Below are 26224 nucleotides of genomic sequence, written 5' to 3' on the forward strand. Positions count from 1 at the left end.
ATGCTACATTCAAAAACAGTTCCTCTGACATGTCCTCCTTCTTCCTTAACGGAGGTTTTCCACCCATGGTCGTTGACAGGGCCCTCAACCGTGTCTGGCCCATCTCCCGCGCATCCACCCTCACGCCTTCTCCTCCCTCCCAGAAACATGATAGGGTCCCCCTTGTCCTCACTTATCACCCCACCAGCCTCCGCATTCAAAGGATCATCCTCTGCCATTTCCACCAACTCCAGCATGATGCCACCACCAAACACATCTTCCCTTCACACCCCCCTATCGGCATTCCGTAGGGATTGCTCCCTCCGGGACACCCTGGTCCACTCCTCCATCACCCCCTACTCCTCAACCCCCTCCTATGGCACCATCCCATGCCCACGCAAAAGATGCAACACCTGCCCCTTCACTTCCTCTCACCTCACCGTCCAAGGGCCCAAACACTGCTTTCAAGTGAAGCAGCATTTCACTTGCATTTCCCCCAACTTAGTCTACTGCATTCATTGCTCCCAATGTGGTCTCCTCTACATTGGAGAGACCAAACGTAAACTGGGCGACAGCTTTGCAGAACACCTGCGGTCTGTCCACAAGAATGACCCAAACCTCTCTGTCGCTTGCCATTTTAACACTCCACCCTGCTCTCTTGCCCACATGTCTGTCCTTGGCTTGCTGCATTGTTCCAGTGAAGCCCAACGCAAACTGGAGGAACAACACCTCATCTTCCGACTAGGCACTTTACAGCCTACCGGACTGAATACTGAATTCAACAACTTTAGGTCTTGAGCTCCCTCCCCCATCCCCACCCCCTTTCTGCTTCCCCCTTCCTTTTGCTTTTTTCCAATAAATTATATCGATTTTTCTTTTCCCACCTATTTCCATTATTTTTAAATATTTTAAAATCTTTTATGCTCTCCCCACCCCCACTAGAGCTATACCTTGAGTGCCCTACCATCCATTCTTAATTAGCACATTCGTTTAGATAATATCACCAACTTTAACACCTATGTGTTCTTTTGTTCTATTGTTGGTGACATCTTTTGATGATCTGCTTCTATCACTGCTTGTTTGTCCCTACAACCACACCAACCCCCTCCACTTCTATCTCTCTCTCTCTCTCTCTCCGCGCCCCCCCCCCCCACACACACCTTAAACCAGCTTATATTTCAACTCCTTCTTGGAGTCGAACTCAAGTTCTGCCAAAGTGTCATGAGGACTCGAAACGTCAACTCTTTTCTTCTCCGCAGATGCTGCCAGACCTGCTGAGTTTTTCCAGGTAATTCTGTTTTTGTTCTCCTGTGGGGGACTTTCTTGAAAGCCTCTGAAAATCAAAGTATATTACATCCACCGACTCCCCTTTATCAATTCTGTTAGTAACATCCTCAAAAATCTCCATCAGGTTCATCAAACATGATTTCCCATTCATAAAGCCATGTTGACTGTGGCCAATCAGATCATTATTATCCAGGTGTCCATTTATCACATCCTTTAGAATCGATTCTGGTATTTTCCCTACTCCTGGTGTAAGACTAACAGGTTTGCCATTCCCTGTTTTCTCTCTCCCACCCTTCTTAAATGGTGGGGTGACATTTGCTACATTCCAATCTGCAGGATTCTAGTTGGTTCATCAACTTACTGCTCTGGACAACTATCCCTAATACACTCCAGAAACTCATCCTCCCCAGCATTAATACTTATTAGATTTATCCAGTCTATATGCAGATTGAAGTCAGTCATGATGACCATATTACCCATGCTACATGCTTCTCTAATCTCCTGATTAATCCAATGCCCCACACTACTACTACTGCTTGGTGGCCTATAAACGACTTCTACCAATGTTTGCTGCTCGTTGCTGTTTCTTAGCTCCACCCAAACAGATTCGACATTTTGTTCTTCCAATCTGAGATCCTCCCTTATTAATGTACTGATCTCATCCCTTATTATCAGTGTAACACCACCTCTTTTTCCTTTTTTCCCGTCCTTCCTAACTATCGAATATCCTTGAATATTCAGTTGCCAGCCTTGGTCACCCTGTAGCCACAGTTCTGTAATGGCAATTAGATCATAGCCGTTTACCTCTATTTGTGCCTTTAAGTTATCTATCTTGTTGTGAATGCTGCATGCATTCAGACAGAATGCACTTAACTTTGGCCAGAATTTTCCGCCCCCATTGCCAATGGCCATCATGGCAGGCCTGAGTGGACTAAATGGTGAGAAGGCCAAAAATTGTAAAACCAGTTTGCGATCGTCCGCTCCATCCATCAATGGCGGGCCGCATTTCCCACCGTCCAATGTTGGAAGCTTAATTTCAATACATTGTCATCCCATTACCTTGTCTGCCTATTGGAATCATCCTCCCACGCTGGATCATCCGGGCACATTGGTGTTTCACAACTGAATCTGAGCGATATGCACCTGGAGAGCTGCACTTCACATGGGGCTTCGAGGTTTGTTTGCCTCCAGTGGTACTCATAGTCATCAGTGCCAGGCTTTGCAGGCAGACCACATCATTTTTAGGGGGGGTCATGGGCAGGTCTCTACTTACCAGACCAACCATAAGGTGGGAGTGGCTTTTCAACGGCCGCAGGGCTAGCACTTGCTTGGGGAAGGAGGAGAAGTGGCCTCAGGTAAGGGAAGAGGCTGCAGGGCGAGGGCTGTACTGAAGAAGGGGGTATCCTAGGGTGTGTGTTAGGACACATGTTGATCTGTGAAAGTGGCCTCAAGAGGGTGAGGTCTGAGGAGGCAGTCTCCAGAGGAGGTAAGTCCAAATGGAGATGTGAGCGTTTGTGTGAGAGAGTGAATGATGATATGATGATGTCCCTTGAGCTGGCAGTGACCGAGATGCCAATGAATGTGTGATGGGCTTGAGAGTGTGTGGGTTTAAAGTGATGAGGTGGTTGCCTTTATCTGGCAGCACAGATGAGGTCATTCACCCTCTTTCTGCACTGGATGGGGAACCTCTTCTGTGCAGCATTGGCGCCGACCATCATTGCCACCACTACCCTAGCCGGAAAGGTGACACTGATGGGCCTCCTGCGGCCAGAGTGGTGGTAGAGAACATCGCGGCGGCCTTCTACAGTGTCCAAAAGGCGTTCCAGCGATGTGTCAGAAAAATGGTGGGCTGCAGTCTTCTTGCCTTTCAGGGCCATGTCTCCTGTGTAGCAGTCCTGAGCTGTAAGCATTGAGAGCTGTGCACACCGCTGCAGTTAAAATATGGCGCCCAGTGTGAGGAAACGCGAGGTGACGGCATGGCAGGCGAATCGGAGGAAGCCCGCCAACAAAACGGCATGTTTCCCGTGACCACCTAAATAATGAGGTGGGAAGGGTATGATACAGCATGAAAACCTGCATTGTGACTGACGGGTAAAGGTCGTTTTACACGCCCATTACCACACTTAGTGCAATTCTGGGATGATTCCGCCCTTTGTCTTTTTGACATTATTTCGCATTCTAATCCTTTGTTTCACATGCCTTCTAATTTCACTTGCTACTTTTCTACTTCCTGTTGCAAGCTTTACTTCCTTCCAATTTGAGCTACCCCTCACGTTCCCAGCCTCTGACAAGCCAGTTTAAACCCTCCCCAACAGCACGAGCAAATCTCCCTACAAGGATGTTAGCCCTGGGCCTGTCAAGGTGTAACCCATTCATCCTATACAGGCCCCACCTGCCCCAGAACTGGTCCCAATGCCTCAGACACCTGACGCCCTCCCTCCTACACCTGTTCTCCAGCCACGTGTTCAGTTAATCAATCCCCCTGTGTTCCTATGCTCACTAGCACATGGCACTGGGAATAATCCTGAGATTAGTGCTCTTGAGGTTCTGCTTTTTAATTTTCTTCGTAACTGCCTAAAATCTGCTTTCAGACCTCATTCTTCTTCCTACCTTTGTCATTGGCACCAATGTGGACCATGACCTCTGGCTGTTCTCCCTCCCCAAGAAGGATGTCTTGCAGCCACTCTGTGACTTCCTTGACCATGGCACCAGGGAGGCAACACACCATCCTGGAATCATGGCTGCTGCTGCAGCAATGCCTGTCAGATCCCCAGACTATTAAATCCCCTATCGTTATTGCTCTTACATTCTTCTTCCTTCCCTCCTAGGTGGCTGGGCCACCTGTGGTGCCATGGACTTTGCTCTGGCTGCACTCCCTGAGGAACCATTACCCTCACCAGTATCCAAAATGGAAAACTGATAAGCAAAGAAAGATAGACTCAGGGGATTCCTGCACTACCTTCCTGGTTCTCAGGCTGCCTGGTGGTCACCCATTCCCTCTCTGCCTGCATACTCCTAACTTGTTGTGTGACCACCTCGCTAAATGTGCTAACCACGTAGTTCTCAGCCTCATGGGTGCACAACAGTAATTCCAGCTGCCACTCAAGTTCCAAAACCCAGAGCTCAAGCTTCTACAGCTGGTGACACTTCCTTAAGATGTGTTCGAATAGGACACATGGTGCGCCCATGATTTCCCACATACCACAGGATATACATTCCACTCGACTGAGTTGACCTGTCATACTGTAACTTTAAAAACTATGTATTGCAATTAAAATAAGTAGAATAACATGCCAGTTACTCACCAATCAGCTTCTTCTCCTGTATCAAAGTAAGAGCCAGTTACTGGAGGCTGAAAAAGGGTAAAATAAAAGAAAGGAGCATCTCCCTCACCAAACTCCTCACTCACCAAACTCCCTCTTTACAGTCTGTGCACTTGAGGCAGCACCAAGAAAGGCCTGTCTTTATACCTTCTGGAAAACAACTGATTCAAACTTCTGGATAATCAGTTTAAACTAGCTACCCAATTAACTAGGTGCAGCTGCCCTCAGAGAGCTTGTATACACCTGTTTTAGGTCTGGAATAAAAGTTAACTTCTGTTAACTTAAGGAGTAATTTTTAGTTCATTGCTAAATTAAAGAAGAAACTAGACTTTAGATAGAAATTAACCCTTAAAACTCCCTCACTCACCAAACTCCCACTTTACACTCTGTGCACTCAGGGTAGCACTCAGTACAGACAAAGCAGCATTGAGGAAAGCCTGCTTTTATGCTTTCTGAAAAAACATCTGATTCAAGCTTGTGAAACGCCAGTGAGTCTGGAAAGCATAGGCTAGACAAGAAAGAAGTGAGTTTAGCAAGGCTAAATGGAATATATTTTAATGCAAGGAGCTTGAGGAATAAGGCAGACAAGCTGAGGGCACAGATAGGCACGTGGGAGTATGATATCATAGCTATGACCAAGACTTGGCTAAAAGAAGGGCAGGGTTGGCAGCTCAACATTCCTGGCTATAGGGTAGTCAGATAAGATAGAGATGGGGATAGAAGTGGGGGGATTGCAATATTGATCAAGGAATCAATTATAGCAGTGAGGAGGGATGACATCTTGCAAGGATCATCAAATGAAGACATGTGGGTAAAAGTAAAAAAAATACAAAAGGAGCAAACCCGCTATTGGGTGTGTACTATAAGCCCCCATACAGACAGGGGGAGATAGGGGATCAAATATGTAATCAAGTTTCAAAGAGGTGTAAGAATAAGAGGGCAGTAATGGTAGGGGATTTTAACTGCCCAAATATTAAGTGGGATAGTTTTAGTGTGCAAGATAGGGAAGGAGCAAAACTCAGGAGAACTTTTATAGCTAGCACGTAGAAAGCCCAATAAGGGAGTGGGCTGTTCTGGACTTAATATTCGGAAATGAGCCCAGGTAGGTGGAAGGTGTATCAGTAGGGGAGCATTTTGGAGGTAGTGACCATAACTCAGTTAGATTTAGGATAGTTATGGAAAAGCATAAGATTGGGCGGGAATAAAAGTTCTAAACTGGGGAAAGGCTAATTTTAGTAAGATTAGATGTGATTTGGCTCAAGTGGACCAGGAACAGCTACTTGCAGATAAAACTGTGTCAGAGCAGTGGGAGACATTTAAGGAGGAAATAGCAAGGGTACAGGGCAAATATGTTCCAATAAAGACAAAGGAGTGGGGGGGACCAAGTGTGGAGAACTCTGGATGTCAAGGGACATAAAGGTTAGGATTAAGAAAAAAAGAGAAACTTAAGGCACATACCAAGGGCTCAATACGGCAGAGTCCCGAGAGGAGTATAAAAAGTGCAAGGGGGAACTTAAAAAAGAAGTTAGGAAAGCTAAGAGAGTGCATGAGAAAGAATTGGTGAGCAGAATAAAGGAAAACCCAAAGGGTTATTTTTAAATATATAAAGAGCAAGAGAATAAGTAGGGAAAGAGTAGGGCCAATTAGGGATCATAGAGGTAACCTGTGTGTGGACCCGGAAGACATGGGTACAATTGTCAATGAATACTTTGCATCAGTCTTCACAATGGAAAAGGATGATGCAGATATATATACATCAGGGTGGAGGACTGTGAAATATTAGAGGAAATTAATATATAGAGAGAGGAGATACTAGCAGGTTTAGTGGCCTTAAAAGTGGATAAATCTGCAGGCCCGGATGAGATGTATCCCAGACTGTTGAGGGAGGCAAGGGAAGAGGTATCAGGGGCCCTGACAGTAATTTTCAAATTGTTTCTGGCCACAGGTGAGGTACCAGAGGACTGGAAGATTGCTAACATTGTCCCATTATTAAAAAGTGGAGGAAGGAATAGACCAGGGAATTACAGGCCAGTCAGTCTAACCTCAGTGGTGGGAAAGTTACTAGAAAGAATTCTAAGGGACAGAATAAATCGGCACTTGGAGAGACACAGATTAATCAGGGATAGTCGGCATGGATTTGTTAAGGGAAGGTCATGTTTGGTAAATTTGATTGAATTTTTTGAGGAGGTAACCAGGAGTGTTGATGAGGGTAATGCATTTGATGTAGTCTACATGAACTTCAGAAAGGCTTTTGATAAGGTCCCTCATGGCAGACTGGTCAAGAAACTAAGAGCCCATGGGATCCAAGGAAACGTGGCACATTGAATGTAAAATTGGCTGAGAGGCAGGGAGCAGAGGTAGAGGGATGTTTCTGTGACTGCAAGTCTGTTTCCAGTGGGGTTCCGCTGGGGCCCTTGCTGTATGTGGTGCACATAAATGATTTGGACTTAAATGTAGAGGGTATGATCAAGCAGTTCGCGGGTAACACAAAAATTGGTAGGGTGGTAGATAGTAAGGAGGATAGCCGTAAACTGCAGGAGGATATCAATAGACTGGTCAGGTGAGCAGAGTAGTGACAAATGGAATTCATCCAGAAAAAGTGTGAGGTAATGAACTTGGGGAGGGCTAACAAGGCAAGGGATTACACTATGAATGGTAGGGTCCTGGAAAGTGCTGAAGATCAGAGGGACCTTGGTGTACATATCCATAATTCCCTGAAGGTAGCAGGGCAGGTGGATATGGTGGCTAAGAAGGCATATGGGATACTTGCCATTATTAGCCGAGGCATAGAATACAAGAGCAGGGAGCTTATGCAGGAACTGTATAAAACACTGGTTAGGCCACAAATGGAGTACTGCATGCAGTTCTAGTCACCACATTATAGGAAGGATGTGATTGCGCTGGAGAGGGTGCAGAGGAGATTTACTAGGATGCTGCCTGGGCTGGAGGGTCTGAGCTATGAGGAAAGATTGGATAGGCTGGGGTTGTTTTCCTTGGAGCAATGAAGGTTGAGAGGGGACCTAATAGAGGTGTATAAAATTATGAGGGGAACAGATAGAATGGATAGGAAGGCACTTTTTCCATTAGTAGAGGGGTCAATAGGGGGCATAGATCTGAGCTAAGAGTTGGAAGGCTAAGAGGGGAGTTGAGGAGAAATATTTTCACCCAGAGGTGGTGGGAGTCTGGACTTCACTGCCTGAAACATTTCTTGTAACATTTGAGAAGTATTTAGATATTCACTTGCGTTGCCATAGCCTCCAGAGGTATAGGCTAAGCGCTGGAAAATGTGACTAGTGTAGTCAGATCTTTGTTGACCGGTGCAGACACAATGGGCCAAATGGCCTCCTTCTGTGCTGTAAACGTCTCTGAGTCTATGAGTCTACTTTGGATATAAATTAGCCCTTAAAATTCCCTCATTCACCAGACGCACCAGCTCTCAGTGCAAATAATGATGACTGCATGGGATTATATGGATATCTCTAAAAGAAGAGTAACGGTTGGATGATGAGATCCAGCCAGATTTGCTTCCATTGTTTCCACCATAACGTACACCTCATGTGTCAGCCAGACCTGCTGGTCAATGCAGATCCTTGCAGAAGTGAGACATGTGAAATATACAAAGGCTCGTTTCCCCTGCAGTAACTGATTACGCAGCAACGTTGAAAATTTGAGCTGTTCAAAATACTTCTAAAGATCTGTGGTGGGTGCTGCATTATTGACCTCCTCCCACTGAGGTACTGCTCCTTGCACCAAGGAGCCCTTGTAAAATTGACATGAGTGGGGATTAGGGGAGAGCTTCCTGGTGGGAAGGAAGATGGCGGTGGTGTTGGAGGACAATCATTGCGGCCTCAGAGCTGCATCCTTAGCTCAACTAATTTCAGCTGCTTTATCAATGACCTTCCCTCCATCATAAGATGAAAAGTGAGACTGATCACTGATGATTTCAGAGCTGAGCTCCACTGGTGATTTCTCATATACTGAAGCAGTCCATGCCAGCACTCAGCTGATCTGGACAAAATCCAGGTTTGAGCTGATAACTGACAAGTAACATTCATGTCACAAATGTGCCAGGCAATGATTACCACTAACAAGAGAGTCCAAGCATCTCCCCTTGACAGTCATTTACACTCCCATCGCAAATCATCCACCATCAAGAACCTGGTCACTGATCAGAAACTCAGCTGGACTAGGTAAATAAATATGTGGCTACTGGAACAGGTAAGCAGCTGAGTGCTCTGTGCCATGGAGACCAAAATTCTTTGGGAATGTAAAAGAAAAAAAATTCTGTAGTATTTATACCACCTAAATATCCAATATTAAACTATGATGTTTCAGCATCACTTGTAATTGTCATCTGCATGATTTTATTGAATTTATGCCAATTAAAAGAGACATTTTAGAGGTTGAAGTATGAGGTCATAGTCTAATTAAGGGATTCATAATTGCCCACAAATAAACTGAGCCTTGCTGCCTGGTTCTTGAGGTCACATAGATTTGCATAGAATTTACAGCTCAGAAACAGGCCATGCTGGTCCAGGCTGCTGCACACAATCCTTCTCCCACTCCTCTTCATCTAAACCGATCAGCATAACCTATTCCTTTCTCCCTCATGTGTTTTATTCAGCTCCCTCTTAAATGCAGCATTGCTATTTGTCTCAACTATCCCATGGGCAGAGGTTTAGAGTCTCCCACCAGCGGGTTTGCAGGTGAGGGGAGGGTCGGGGGGAGGGGGCGTAAAACTCTACAACGGTCCGCCAAACCTTCTACCCCCACCACCCCTGGCCTCCCCTCCTGTCCCTTCCACGAGATCCTGCACCGACCTGGTCCTGTAGACTCCAGCACTATGACTGGTGGCACTGCTTGCAGTCCCATCAGGGGTCAGTGCTCCCGGTGGCAAAGCTGGGACCACAGAGCAGCCGACCATTCGGCTTGCAGCGCTCTGAGGTGGGACTGCGTCCCGAGTTTGGGGGTGGAAACTTCGCCTCCAGGCAATGGCTCTGGGGCTGCCAACATCGCCGGGGGGGCTGCGTTCCACGCACTCTTCGGGTAATGGGGTGGGAAATCTTGTCACTTGTAAAATTCTGCTCCATGTGAACTAAGCCTCATAGGTATTAGAGCAGGTGACCAAAAACCTGGTGCGGGGTGTAGATTTTAAGGGGTATCTTAGAGGAGGGGAGAGAGGTAGCGGGGCACAGAGGTTTAAGAAAGGAATTCTACAGCTTAGGGACTAGTCAGGTGAAGGCACAGACATCATGCTGGGGTCACTCAAATTAGGAATGCACAAGAGGCCAGAATGAGATGAACACACATACATATGAATTAGAAGCAGGAGTAGGCCATTCAGCTCCTCGAGCCTGCTCTGCCATTTGATAAGATTATGGCTGATCTGACTGTGGCCTCTACTTTTCTGGCTACCCCTCCTTGTCAGTCAAGAATCTATTTACCTCAGCCTTAAAAATATTTAATAATCCTGCCACCACTGCTCACAGGGGAAGAGAACTCTGCAGAATACCAACCCCCTGAGAGAAAAAATTTCTCCCCATCTCTATCTTAAATGAGAAACCCATTATTTTTCAACTGTGACCCCTAATTATAATCTCTCCCAAAAGGAGAAACATCTTTTCAGTGTCCACCCCATCCATCTCCTTAGGATGTTATATGTTTCAATAAGATCACCTCTCATTCTTCTAAACTCCAATGGATACAGGCCCAACCTTTTTCTTTTATTCATTCACAGGATGTGGGTTTCGCTGGCTGGGCTAGCATTTATTGCCCATCCCTAGTTGCCCTTGAGAAGGTGGTGGTGAGCTGCCTTCTTGAACAGCTGCAGTCCATGTGGTGCAGGTACACGCACAGTGCTGCTGGGGAGGGAGTTCCAGGATTTTGACCCAGCGACAGTGAAGGAACGGTGACTTAAGTGATTTCCTGCAGTGCATCTTGTAGATGGTACCCACTGCTGCTACTGTGCATCGGTGGTGGATGGAGTGAATGTTTGTCGATGTGGTGCCAATCAAACGGACTGCTTTGTCCAGGACGGTGTCCAGCTTCTTCAGCGTTGTAGGAGCTGCACTTATCCAGGCAAGTGGGGAGTATTCCACCACACTCCTGACCTGTGCCTTGTGGTTGGTGGACAGGCTTTGGGGAGTCAGGAGGCGAGTTACTCGTCACACGATTTCAAGGCTTTGATCTGTTCTTGTAGCCACGGTATGGCTAGTCCAGTTCAGTTTCTGGTCAATGGTAACCCCCAGGATGTTGATAGTGGGGCATTCAGTGATGGTAATGACATTGAATGTCAAGGGGTGATGATTGGATTCTCGCTTGTTGGAGTTGGCCATTGCCTGATACTTGTGTGGGGCAAATGTTACTTGCCACTTGTCAGCCCAAGCCTGGATATTGTCCAGGTCTTGCTGCATTTGGACATGGACTGCTTCAGTATCTGAGGAGCCACGAATGGTGCTGAACATTGTGCAATCATCAGCGAACATCCCCACTTCTGACCTTATGATGGAAGGAAGGTCATTGACGAAGCAGCTGAGGATGGTTGGGCCTAAGATAATACCCTGCGGAACTCCTGCAGTGATGTCCTGGAGCTGAGATGACTGATCTCCAACAACCACAACCATCTTCCTTTGTGCTAAGTATGACTCCAACCGGCAGAGTGTTTTCCCCCTGATTCCCATTGACTCCAGTTTTGCTAGGACTCCTTGATGCCACACTTGGTCAAATGCTGCCTTGATGTCAGGGGCAGTCACTGTCATCTTGTCTCGGGAGTTCCGTTCTTTTTCCATGGTTCAACCAAGGTTGTAATGAGGTCAGGAGCTGAATGGCCTTGGCAGAACCCAAACTGGGCATCAGTGAGCAGGCTATTGCTAAGCATGTGCCGCTTGATAGCACTGTTGATGACCCCTTCCATTACTTTACTGATGAGGGAGAGTAGACTGATTGGGCAGTAATTGGCTGGGTTGGATTTGTCCTGCTTTTTGTGTACAGGGCATACCTGGGCAATTTTCCACATAGCCGGGTAGATGCCAGTGTTGTCGCTGTCCTGAAAGAGCTTGGCTAGGGGCGCAGCAAGTTCTGGAGCACAAGTCTTCAGTACTATTGCTGGAATAATGTCAGGGCCCATAGCCTTTGCAGTATCCAGTGCCTTCAGCCATTTCTTTATATCACATGGAGTGAATCGAACTGGCTGAAGACTGGCGATGCTGGAGACCTCCGGGGGAGGCTGAGATGGATCATCCTCTCCGCACTTCTGGCTGAAGATTGTTGCGAATGCTTCAGCTTTATCTTTTGCACTGCTATGCTGGGCTCCTCCATCCTTGAGGATAGGGATATTTGTGGAGCCTCCTCCTCCAGTGAGTTGTTTAATTGTCCATCACCAGTCACGAATGGACATGGCAGGACTGCAGGGCTTAGATCTGATCTGTTGGTTGTGGGATCGCTTAGCTCTGTCTATCACTTGCAGCTTATACTGCTTGGCATGTTAGCTGTCCTGTTTTATAGCTTCACCAGGTTGACACCTAATTTTTAGGTATGCCTGGTGCTGCTCCTGGCATGTACCCCTACACTCTTCATTGAACCAGGGTTGATCCTCTGGCTTGACGGTAATGGCAGAGTGGAGGATATGCCAGACCATGAGGTTACAGATTGTTTTCGAGTACAATTCTGCTGCTGTCGATAGCCCACAGCGCCTCATAGTCTTGAGCTACTAGATCTGTTCGAAATCTATCCCATTTAGCATGGTGGTAGTGCCACACAACATGATGGAGGGTATCCTCAATGTGAAGGCGGGACTTCGCCTCCACAATGACTGTGCGGTGGTCACTCACACCCATACTGTCATGGACAGATACATGTGCTGCAGGCAGGTTGGTGAGGATGAGGTCAAGTATGTTTTTCCCTCTTGTTGGTTCCCTCGCCACCTGCCACAGACCCTGTCTAGCAGCTATGTCATTTAGGATTCGGCCAGCTCAGTCAGTAGTGGTGCTACCGAGCCGCTCTTGGTGATGGACATTGAAGTCCCCCACCGAAAGAACATTTTGTACCCTTGCCACGCTCAGTGCTTCCTCCAAGTAGTGTTCAATACGGGGGAGCACTGATTCATCTGCTGAGGGAGGGCGGTACATGGTAATCAGCGGGAGATTTCCTTGCCCATGTTTGACCTGATGCCATGAGACTTCATGGTGTCCGAACTCAATGTTGAGGACTTCCAGGGCAACTCTCTCCCAACTGTATCCCACTGTGCTGCCTCCTCTGCTGGACTTGTGCTGCTGCCGGGACAGGACATACCCAGGGATGGTGATGGTGGCGTCTGAGACATTAAGGTATGATTCCGTGAGGATGGATACATCAGGCTGTTGCTTGACTTGTCTGTGAGACAGTTCCCCTACTTTTGGCACTAGACCCCAGATGTTAGCAAGGAGGACTTTGCAGGGTCGACGGGGCTGAGATTGCTATTGTCATTTCTGGTGCCTCAGTCAATGCCGGGTGGTCCATCCAGTTTCATTCCTTTTTTGTGTCTTTGTAGCGGTTTGTTACAGCTGAGTCATTTGCTAGGCCATTGCAGGGGGCATTTAAGAGTCAACCACATTGCTGTGGGTCTGGAGTCGGCCAGATGAGGCAAGGACGACAAATTTCCTTCCCTAAAACCAGATGGGTTTTTACAACAATTGACAATGGTTCTATGGTCATCATTAGACTTTTAATTCCAGATTTTTATTGAATTCATATTCCACCATCTGCCATGGTGCGATTTGAACCCGGGTCCCCAGAGCATTACCCTGGGTCTCTGGGTTACTAGTCCAGTGACAAACATTACCACAATGCCATCGCCTCCCCCATCCTTCCTATCAAACCTTTCCTCATAAAATAATCCCTTCATCCAAGGAAACAGTCAAATGAACCTTCTCTGCATTGCTTCTAATGCAATTATATCCTTTCTTAAATAAAGAGACCAAAACTGTACACAGTATTCTAGATGTGGTCTCATCAGCGCCCTGTATAACTGTAGCAAAAATTCCCTGCTCTTATATTCCATTCCCCACACAATAAACAACAGCATTCTACTTGCCTTCCTAATTACTTGCTGTACATGCATACTCACTTTCCTGATTCATGTTCCAGGACACCCAGATCCCTCTGTACTGAAGAGATCTGCAATCGCTCTCTATTTAAACAATATATTGTTTTCTATTCTTCCTGTCAAACTGGAAAAGTTCACATTTTCTCACATTGTACTCCATTTGGAACGCAGGTACCTTGGTGGGTTGTAGAGCTGGAGGAGATTTCGGAGTCGGGATTACAAGCCAAGATTGTGCAATCTATTCTCACATCTGGAGTACTGTGTACAGCACTGGTCTCCTTATTTAAAGAAAGATGTAAATGAATTAGATGCAGTTCAGAGAAGCTTTACTGGACTAATACCAGGAACGCGCATGTTGTCTTAGGAAAGCTTGGACAGGTTAGGCTTCTATGCACTGGAGTTTAGAGGAGTAAGAGGTGACTTGATCAAAATCTTTAAGATCCTGTGGGACCTTGACAGGGTGGGTGTGGAAGAAGATGTTTCCTGTTGTGGGAGAATCTAGGTTTAAAAATAAGGGGTCGCTCATTTAAGACAGAGGTGAGGAGACATTTTTTCTCTCAGCGAATTGTGAGTCCTTGAAGCTCTTCCTCAATAGGCAGTGGAAGCAGAGTCTTTGAATATTTTTAAGGCAGAGCTAGGTAGATTCTTGATTAACAAGGAGGTGAAAGGTTATCAGGTGTCAGTAGGGTGTTACAATCAGATCAGCCATGATCTTATTGAATGGCTGAGCAGGCTCGAGGGGCCATGTAGCCTATTCCTGCTCCCAGTCCGTATGTTTGTGTGTTCCTAAGTTAACCTTCCCATCATCCTTGAAATATGCTCAAACAAATCTGAGAATTTCTGACGCTAGCATTGTCTGGCTGACGTGGGAAATGTTCCATAGCCTGCCATGAACCTGACTAGCAGAGAAAAGAATTCCATTCAGTCGGTCATGTCCCATTTGAGATTAATTTTGAGGCCAAAGTCTCACTTCAATTTCTTTGCTTTCCTCGTAATGTTACTTGTAGTTTGGATCTTTGGACTGAGTCCTTGATGCTTTTAAACAGTTAACATTAATAAAACAAACACATAGCTGCCTACTGCTTTGCAAGTGTTTGAGCTGACAAAGGTGTTGAAGCCTTAAATTGTGAGTGTTTTGTATATGTTAAATCCATTTTCAAAAGTCTATGTTGTGCCAGTATAAATATTTGCAAACACATTCATAATTATTCATAATAAAACATAAAACATGAAACATATATTTAAAACATCCTGAGGGCTGTCTGTTAGTTTCTGAAAAGAATGCTCATTTTCAATTATTTTGAGACGTCCAGCATCAAGGCTAGAGATAGGATATTTTGTGGTGAGATGGGATTGGGGACGGAGGTGGAGACAGGCCCAGAATTCCCTGCTGCCAGTCAATGTCCTTGGTTCTCCGGCACAGTCCAGAATCCCGGACATTTTCCATGAGGCATGCAGCCGGTAGCCTATTGAGCCAAATTAAGTTTGCAGGGAGTTTCCAGTCAGCAGGTGGGCCCCCTTCATTGGCTGAATCCCGGCTAAAGAGAGGAGGCAGGCTCCCAAAAGCAGACCAGGGACTAGTGCTCTGGATCGCTTTTAAGAGTGCCATACCCACTCCTGATGATGAAGAAAGGCCAAAGCTGTGGCTGCAGTCAACAACTGCACCCCCCCCATCCCGGTTGAAGTGCTTTCCCTCCACCCCGGGCATCTAGCAGCTGTGGCGATGGTTACTTTTAGGAATTTTTAAGGTGCAGAGAGGATGTCCCATCTCTCTCTTACCTACAAAAACAGGCTGAAGCTCTTTCACTGCTGGAGGGGCTCCTATTGTCTCTCCAGTATCAGGAGCCCACCAGCCGTCATTAATTAGCCAATTCTACAAAAATGTACCAAGTGACTATTCCAGCTATAGACTTCCTTCTTTGTGGAAGTATAAGAGGTTAGCAATAGTGAGGCATAAGTTCAGCTTGGGACATACCACAAAATGGATGTCAGAAAATGGGTGGCCAATTCAGGATCATCTAATTATATCCTTAAGACAAAATCATTGTTCTATTTTATTTGGTTGAGCAACAAACGTATCTATCTGCTTTTTTAAAAATTTCACTTCCGTGTTGGATCTGATTGCTTCTGCCAGTCTTGATAAAACAACCCAGTATGAGCTGAATGGAGTCTTTCTGCCTGAAACTTTTCTGTGGTTCTCTGGTACCAAAAGAGCACATAGCTCGCCATTATTCCTCAGATGCACACTCTCCTGACTTGGAAATATGTAGAGGTTCCTTCATTGTCACTGGATCAAAATCCTGGAGCTCCCTCCCTAACAGCGCTGAAGGGGTTCAAGAAGAGGGCTATCAACACGTTTGCGAGGGCAGTTAGGGATGGGCAATGAATGTTGGCCTTGTCAACAACACCCACCTCCAGTTTATCAATAATAAAGCAGAATGAGATCACTTCTGACAAGTGATCTAAGGTTAGCTGACTGAAGTGCACTACAGGGTGAATTACAATGGGATGGGTCCTCCAAACCTTTTCCATCATTTCAGTGGAGGAGCATGAAATATATTTCCCTGGGTTTTTTATAGTTTCCCATTGAAGTTACAGCAAACAAGAGGGAGAGCTCTTCAACCCAATTGAAAATTCACCCCTAACATCCAGTAAATTACAGCCCAAAAACAGGCCATTGGCAGCACAAACTACTGGGAACAGTCATTTCATGAAGTGACATATAAAATATTCCACAATAGGTCAAAATCCTGGAACGCTCTCCCTAATAGCACTGTAAATGTACCTACACTACATGGATTGCAGCAGTCCATGAGGGCAGCTCACCACCACCTTCTCAAGGGCAATTAGGGATGGGCACTAAATGTTGACCTAGCCAATGACACCCACATCTCATGAATGAATAAAGAAAAGCATACTGATTCAGCAAGAAGCTGGCTGGGGGTCTTTTGCTTCAAATGATTGTTTGCACCATGCTTTACTAAAAGGCCTAGTGACACATAGTCAAATTTGAAAATGTGCTATGCCATCAGAGAGATGCTGAATGGATGACTAGATGGTGCTCGACAATTACTCCAGTTACTGTTACAACTTTTAGCTGCTAACTACACAGTGATATTAGCACAAGGCTTGTGACTTCTCAGCTGTAACTTGATGGATTGCTGGCAGAGGCCTGAGAACAGGAGTGATGGAATAGTCTGCCTGATCTTCTGAAAGAAGCTATGTGAAGTGAATCATGAAGCCCAGTTTAACTGAAAAATTTGCATTGCATCCATCAGCCCAAAATTGCTAATGATCATTGGTTGGTGATCCTGAATCAACTTGTCTCAGCACCATCATTCTACCAATGCTGCGCATCAGCCAACAACTCAGCCTGCAGCACCAGATGCCTATCTGAGGAGAGAAAATTATTTTAAATGTGGAGCTTATAGTGCCATAGCCAAAACTAGGTCAATTGTCAGAGTCCTTTTGCTGATTGGCAGGATGTCCCACAGGGGTCGGTGCTGGGGCCTCAACTCTTTACAATTTATATCAAAGACTTAGATGAGGAGAGTGAAGGTATGGTAGCTAAATTTGCAGCTGACACAAAGATAACTAGGTAAGTATGTTGTGAAGAAGACATAAGGAGGTTACAAACAGTTATAGATAGGTTGAGTGAGTGGGCAAAAATCTGGCAGATGGAGTATAATGTGGGAAAATATGAAATTGTTCACTTTGGCAGGAAGAATAAAAAAGCGGAATATTACTTAAATGGAGAATGACTGCAGAGCAATCTAGGTGTTCTAGTGCATAGTCCCAAAAAGTTAGAATACGGATACAGCTAGTGATTAAGAAGGTTACTGGAATGCTATCCTTTATTATGAGAGGAACTGAACACTTTTTTAATTTATTCGTGGAATGTGGGCTTCGCTGGCTGGGCCAGCATTTATTGCCCATCCCGAATTGCCCTTGAAAAGATGGTGGTGAGCTGCCTGCTTGAACTACTGCAGTCCATGTGGTATAGGTACAACCACAGTGGTGTTAAGAGTGAGTTCCAGGATTTTGACCCAACAACAGTGAAGGAACAATGATATATTTCCAAGTCAGGATAGTGAGTAACTTGGAGGAGAACTTCCAGGAGGTGGTGTTCCCATGTGTGTGCTGCCCTTGTCCTTCTAGATGGTGGTGGATGTGGATTAATAAGGTGCTGCCTAAGCAGGCTTGGTGAGTTCCTGCAGTGCCTTTTGTAGATGGTACACATTGGTGCTACTGTGCGTTGGTGGTGGAGGATGTGAATGTTTGTGGGTGGTGTGCCAATCAAATGGACTGCTTAGTCCTGGATGGTGTCCAGCTTCTTGAGCATTGCTGGAGCTGCACTCATCCAGGCAAGTGGGGAATATTCCATCACACTCCTGACTTGTGCCTTGTAGATGGTGGACAGGCTTTGGGGTATCAGAAGGTGAGTTACTCATCCAGGATTCCAAGCCTCTGACCTGCTCTTGTAACCACAATATTTATATGGCTAGTCCAGCTCAGTTTCTGGTCAATAGTAACCCCCAGGATGTTGATTGTGGGGAATTCAGCGATGATAATGCCATTGAATATCAATGGTTATGGTTAGATTCTCTCTTGTTGGAGATGTTCATTGCCTGGCACTTGTGCGCACGAATGTTACTTTGCCACTTGGTAGCCCAAGCTTGGATATTGTCTGGGTCTTCCTGCATTTGGACATGGACTGTTTCAGTTTCTGAGGAGTTGCAAATGGTGTTGAACATCGTGCAATCATCAGCGAACATCCCCACTTCTGACCTTATGATGGAAGAAAGGTCATTGATGAAGCAGCTGAAGATGGTTGAGCCTGGGACACTACCCTGAGGAACTCCTGCAGTGACGTCCTGGAACTGAGATGACTGACCTCCAACAACCACAACTATCTTCCTTTGTGCTAGGTGTGACTCCAAACAGCGGAGAGTTTTCCCCCGATTCCCATTGACTCCAGTTTTGATAGGGTCCCTTGATGCCACACTTGGTCAAATGCTGCCTTGATGTCAAGGACAGTCACTCTCACCTCACCTTGGGAGTTCAGCTCTTTTTCCATGTTTGAACCAAGGCTGTAATGAGGTCAGGAGCTGAGTGGCCTTGGCGAAACACAAACTGAGCGTCGATGAGCAGGTTATTGCTAAGCAACTGCTACTTGATAGTACTGTTGATGACCCTTTCCATCACTTTTACTAGGTAAAACTGATGGTAGACTGATGAGGTGGTAATTGGCCAGGTTGAATTTGTCCTGCTTTTTGTGTACAGGACATACCTGGGCAATTTTCCACATTGTTGGGTCAATGCCAGTGTAATGGCTGTACTGGAACAGCTTGGCTAGGGGCGCAGCAAGTTCTGGAGCACAGGTCTTCAGTACTACTGCCGGAATATTGTCAGGGCTCATAGCTTTTGCAGTATCCAGTGTCTTTAGCCATTTCTAGATATCACGTGAAGCGAATCGAATTGGCTGAAGACTGGCATCTGTGAAGCTTTTGCACTGATGTGCAGGGCTCCCCCAACATTGAAGTTGGGGATATTTGTGGAGCCTCCTCCTCCAGTGAGTTGTTTAATTGTCCACCACCATTCACGACTGGATGTGGCAGGACTGCAGAAATTATATCTGATCATAAAGGTGGGGATATTATGCTTCAGTTATACAAGGCATTGGTGAGACCACATCTGAAGACTGTGTGCAGTTTTGGAATTTTTATTCAAGAAAGGATGTAAATGCATTTGAGGCGGTTCAGGGGAGGTTTACTAGATTGATACCTGGAATGAGTGGGTTGTCTTATGAGGATAGGTTAGACAGACTGGTTGTTTCCACTGGAGTTTAGATGAGTGGGTGCTGACTTGATTGAAGTATATAAAACCCTGAAAGGTCTCGACAAGGTGGACATGAAAAGGATGTTTCCTCTTGCAAGTGAATCCAGAACTAGGGGGCTTTAAAATTAGGGGTTGCTCTTTTAGGACATAGGTGAAAAAAAAATTTCTCTCAGAGGGTTGTGTGGTTTTGGAACTCTGCCTCAGAAGGCAGTGGGTGTGGAGTTGTTGAATATTTTTAAAGTGGGGGTAGATAGATTCTTGTTAGGAAAAGGAATCAAAGGTTATCGGGAGCAGATGGGAATGTAGAATTCAAAACACAAACAGACCAGCCATGATCTTATTGAATGATGGAGCATGCTTGAGGGGCCGAATGGCCCATTCCTGCTACTATTTCGTACATGCATACGTTCCGGGGTATTGGTAGCCTGAGTTGTTTCTCAACCACTCTAATGCAACTTAGGAAAAGGTGTAGATCATTCTGACCCTCAAACTGATCTATCCCTTGATAAACATTGTTTATCTGCCTTTAATCCCTCCAATCTGATACCCCTGCCTCATAAAATTTTGTCAATCTTAGGCTTGAAAATCTGCATTGAGCCAGCATTCACTGCCGGAGGAGAGGATTACAGATTTTACATGCAGAAATGCTTTCTGATTTCACCTCTGAATGGCCTCCCTCAACTTCTAAGATTCTGAACAATCTTTTAAGAAGCCATTTATTTTCTCATTGCTCCAAAGTCTTAAGCAGACAGTGGGAACAGGAAGGTTCAGAAAGAATAATAAGGAAATTGGTATTATTTTTTTGTAAGAGAAAAGGTCATAAGTTGACAGAACATGATATATTAAATACAACTGAAGTGAAACTAACAAAATAGAAGAGAACAGGAAAAAGAAGAAATTAAATTTACTTTATCTTCAACTTACCATGGTTTGAGATATTAATTTGGTCCAGTATAACATTAATGTTACAAGCTTATATTTGAGTCACATTATAGTTGGTAGATTTCTTGCATTACCATAGTGACTAGACTTCAAAGAAGTACTTAATTGGCTGTAAAACGTTTGTCTTGTCTTAAGATCATGAAAGGCGTTATGCAAATGCAAGTCTTTCTTTTTAATAATAATGCAGGGGAGCTCTCCCCACTGTCCGAGTCAATAATTATCCCTCAAACAACATCACTAAAATGGATGATCTGGTCATTATCACATTGTTGTTTGGGAGATCTATTGTCATTGGATTTTTGCCTGGGCCGCCAAAACTCCCGCTGTGGATCCTGGAACGGCGTGGACAGAAAATCCAGGCCACAGTCTGGTATCAGTGCTGAGTATTCACCGGGCAACTTCCTCTTGATTGTATACCACTGTGCTCCCATCTCTGCTGGATTTGTCCTGCCAGTGGGACAGGACATACACAGGGGTGGTGTTGGTGGTGTCTGGGACATCGCCTGTAAGGTATGATTCAGTAAGAATGACTCTGTCAGGCTGCTGCTTGACTAGTCTGTGGGACATCTCTCCCAATTTTAACACAAGTCCCTACCAGATGTTAGCAAGGAGGACTTTGCAGCGTCAACACAGCTGAATGTGCCATTGTCAGTTCCAGTGCCTAAGTTGATGCCAGATGATCAGTCCACTTTGATTCCTTTTTGAAGTTCTGTAGCAGTTTGATACAACTGAGTGGCTTACTAGGCCATTTCAGAGGACATTTATGAGCCAACCGCATTGCTTAGGATCTGGAGTTACATTTCAGCCAGGCCAGCTAAAGATGGCAGATTGCCTTCCCTAAAGGACATTAGTGAACCAGGTGGGTTTTATTACAACCAATTATAGTTGTCATGGCCACCATTACTGAGGCTTGCTTTCAAAGCCAGTTTTTTTTTATTCATTAGCCGACTTTAAATTCTACCAGCTGCCATGGCGGGATTTATGTCTGTGTCCCCCCGCCATTAGACTGGGCTTCTAGATTACTAGTCCAGTGACATTACCACTACTCCACCTTCTCCCTCTCAGTAAGTTATGCAGGAAAGGATATGTTCAGTAATGTAGGAGTGTTGCATTGTAGAGACTGCAGTCTCTCAGTGACTCTGCCTGCCATCTCAGATGGACTTAAACAATATGGCACAACTTGAAGAAAGGCAGTGAGGTTCTCCTAGAGTCCAGGTCAACATTTATCCTGCAACTAAATCATTGAAACAGATTATCTGGCCATTTGTCTCTTTGCTGTTTGTTGCTCTTGTCTATGCAGGGTGGCTGCTGTGTTTCCCTGCATTTAAACAGTGACTACACTTCAAAAGTACTTCATTGGCTGCAAAACATCTTGAGGTCATGAAAGGCACTATATTAATGCAAGTTCATTCTTTGGGTTTCCACTGGGACAATGGGTCAAAAGTTAAAGGGCATTGTTCTTATCATCATGTGCACAGCAGTCAGCAGAGTAAACAGCATAAAAATCAGGGCAATTCAGTACCTACATGGACAGACATGAAGGGAGTGTCAATTTTACCCCAGTAAATATTACAACCAACAGCATCAATGCGAATAAGAATGAGAGTTTTGCCCAGAATGTTCATCTCAGCCTAGACACAGGTCAGCAAGATGAACCTTGTCTTGTTAAAGTAAACCTCCAATTTGTAAAAGGAGGCCTGGCTACATGCCATCAGTCCCATTACAGTAAGGACTGAGCTACAGATTCTCACTTTCTTAGTCATTGTGTTCTCAGCCAATGCTCTTATAAATGGTGTCATCATAAACTGAGTAAATGGTGTGGACTAATTTGTTTTCTTGGCTAAGAGAAAGCATGACAATAGGCATTTCCAGTAATTTATTGTAGGAACACTAAAACTGCCACTTTGCACTCAAGACAAATGAGCCTAATATTTCATGTCAGGAATATAAAAGAACATCTTGGAGATCCGTCTTCATTCTTCCACTTGTCTGTGCAGCCAAATATAGCAAAGTGGAATATTATAGCCACTTCATGCATGGAGGGCTTAAAAGTTCAGATCCAAGGGGTAGAACAAATAAATCTGATGGATTTTATCCAGGACCCAGTGTCAATTTTAATCTGCGCTTGTTATCAAAAAGTATATACACATAGGACATGAAGCACCCTGAGAAATTGTATCCCAGAGTTACATTGCAGCCTTTAAGTTCATTTCTGATCTTACTTGGAATCCTTTTTTAGGAATTGTACTACACTTAAATTTAGTTTCCATACAAGCATTATCACTTCTGAAACTCCATTAACAACATTCAGGAGTAATAACTTTATTACTGTCAGTATCCAAATGCTTAACCAGGGTCTGAAGTGAAGGTAGCCATGTGACCATAAAAGCCCTGATTGGTTAATTAGCCAACAGTGTGGCAAAGGCAAAAGAACCAAACTCTCCTGATTGGTTATCATTAATAGTGAGGTGCTGACTCATTGAGTTGCTAACTCATGATCAAGTTTTGTGTTCAGAGGAGCTTTTTACAGCTAATGTTATTTGAACACATTTACTGTTTCACAAAACATTCAATTAATCATTAACCTTATTTTTTGCTCTTTTCTAGCAAGCATCTGCTCTTCCTCTCTCCGAGGAGTTTACTCCTGTCTGGTCTGTGGCTGTGGAAGCACAAGATGCACTCCCTACTCCATCCAAGTGGCTATTCTTCAAGTGAACCATAGAATGAGTCAGTACCTTCAGGTTAAAAAAAAATTAGTGAAACTTGGTAATGAATATCCCGAGCAGTGTGTTACTGGATTTAGGCATCAGGGACACCTGCCATGGTGTTACAGCGTACATCACCTCTATATCAAATGATTGATATTGTCTTCTGGACAATTGAAGCAGGAGACATTTTTTTTGTTTTGTATGTTTACAGCACAAAGGTGAAGAAGATGGTGCAATGCACAATATAATTGAGCTACCTTTAAATGTTAAACTACTTTTGAAAAGCAGCAAGTCCCGACTGCAATGTATGTGAATTGGAGGCCATTCAGACTCAAAATGAATCCATAATATCTCATCACGTTACAACACTTCAAAAGTACTTCGTTGTCTGTAAAGTGCCTGGGACATTCATGAAGGTGATATACAAATGCAAGTTCTTTCTTTTTCACATGTAATATCATGCCAGCTCCTCTGAACACAAAACTTGATCATGAGTCAGCACCTTGCTATTAATGATAACCAAACAGAAGAGTTAGACTCTTTTACCTTTGCTACACTGTTGGTTAATCAACCATCAGGGCTTTTATGGTCGCATAGCCACCTTTACTTAAGACTCTGATTATTCATTTGGATACAGTAATAAAATTATTACTGCTGAATACTACTGATGGAGTTTCTAAAGTGATAATGCAGGTGCAAAGCAAAACAATTCCTAAAACAGGATTTAAAGTGTTACATCCACGTGAGGAGGGGTGAATTGAATCCCCTATTCTCCCACTCCATATTTGACCATAACAAGGTCTTTTTGAGGATTTAGAGAGGATGTGCTTCACGGATTCTGTAAGAGTTCCACTATTTATACTTTGAAGTTGTAAAGAATTATTTGGGCAGGTTTTCTTAGGCTAAGCAAAGAACAATATAATGGGCAGTAATTTCCAAGCTCCAGGGTGGTATATGTGCATGGGGAACCCGCCCTCACCTCCCCCCCCCGCAACCCCCACCCCACCAACTGTCAGTGCCCCCCTCTACAAATGTCCAACCCTCCCCCCGACTGTCTGACTGTCCGACCACTAACCTGGCTGCCGTCCCACCATCCACCCCAATTAGGAAGATGGATGGTATGTTGGCCTTTATCAAATGGGAATTGAGTACAGGAGTTGTGAAGTCTTGCTTCAATTGTATAGAACCTTTTGGTTAGGCCACCCTGGAGTCCAGTGTGCAGTTTTGGTTCCTTACCTTAGGAAGGATATTATTGCCATAGAGGGAGTGCAACGAAGGTTCACCAGACTTGTTCCCAGGATGGAGGGATTGTTCTATGAAGGGAAATTGGGGAAACTGAGCCTGTATTCTCTAGAGTTTCAAAGGATGAGAGGTGATCTCGTTGAAAACTACAATATACTTCAAGGGATCGAGAAGGTAGATGCAGGTAAGATGTTTCACCTGCTTTGGGAGTCTAGAACCAGGGGACACAATTTCAAAGGGCGAAGCCACTTAAGACCGAGATGAGGAGAAATATATTCAGAGCGTTGTGAATCTTTGGATTTCTCCACCCCAGAGGAAGCTCAGTCATTGATTATGTTTAGAGCAGAGATTGAAAGATTTCTAAATACCAATGACATAAAGGGATAGTGTGGGGAAAAAGGCATTGAAGTGGATGATCAGCCATGATCATATTGAATGACAGAGCAGGCTTGATAGGGTGAATGGCCTACCCTGCTCCTATGTTTATCATTGTGACTATTTTGTTCAGTTGTTCTCCTTGGTGTAGGTGTTTAGTGCAGATTTCCACATTCTTAAAAAATTCTCGGTTCACAATTGTTTTTTTTCCCAGGATAGTCATTTTGCAAACCGGATATGGTACTTCTGAGAAAGAGAGAGAGAGAGAGAGAGAGAGAACACACCACTTCAATCCACTTGTACCAATATCCATTACAAGCCCACCGATTCTAACAGCTACCTCGACTACAGCTCCTCACACCCCAGTTCCTGTAAGGACTCCATCCCATTCTCCCAGTTCCTCCACCTCCATTGCATTTGTTCCAATGATACTACTTTCCAAAACAACACTTCTAACATGTCTTCCTTTTTCCTTAACCAAGATTACCCCCCTCCCACTGTGGTTGACAAGACCTTCAACTGTGTCTGACCCATCTCCTGTGCCTTTGCCCTCACCCCTTCCCCTCCCTCCCAGAAGCATTATTGGGTCCCCTTTGTGCTCACTTTTCATTCCACCAGCCTCCACATAAAAAAGATCATCCTCGGCCATTTCCACCAACTCCAGGATGATGACACCACTTAACACCTCAACCCACCCCCTCCACCCCCCCCCTCCCCTCTCAGCATTCTGTAAGGACCATTCCCTCTATGATACGCTGGTCCACTCCCAACTCCTCATCCCCATCCCCATGGCACCTTCCCGTGCAATGCAGAAGGTGCAACACCTGTCCCTTTATCTCCTCCCTCCTCACCATCCAAGACCCCAAACACTCCTTTCGGGTGAAGCAGTGTTACACTTGCACATCCTTCAATTTGGTCTACTGTATTTGCTGCTCCCAATGCAGTCTCCTCTACACTGGGGAGACTAAACACAGTCTGGGTGGCCACTTTGTGGAACACCTTCGCTCAGCCCGCAAGCATGACCCAGGCCTCCCTGTCGCTTGCCATTTCAACTCACCACCCTGCTCTCATGCCCACATGTCCATCCTTGGCCTGCTGCAATGTTCCAGTGAAGCTCAACGCAAACTGGAGGAACAGCACCTCATCTTCCGATTAGGCACTTTACAGCCTTCCTGACTTAAGATTGAGTTCAATAACTTCAGACCATGAACTCTCTCCTCCATCTTTACCCCTTCTTTAATCCAATTACTTTTTTTTATTTTTACTTTTATCTTTATTTATTCATTTTTTTAAATTTCCTTTTCTCCTCCCCGCACCCCTCCCCCAAAATAGGACCATCTGTCACTTGTTCTTATGTTTTACTTCCACAGAGCACTGACCCTTGTTCAGCTATTAACACATTCCGCTATCATACCTTTATGCTGCTACCAGCACCTCCTGTGGTCTTT

This window comes from Carcharodon carcharias, chromosome 4 (assembly GCF_017639515.1).
Source record: "Carcharodon carcharias isolate sCarCar2 chromosome 4, sCarCar2.pri, whole genome shotgun sequence".
NCBI lineage: Eukaryota > Metazoa > Chordata > Chondrichthyes > Lamniformes > Lamnidae > Carcharodon > Carcharodon carcharias.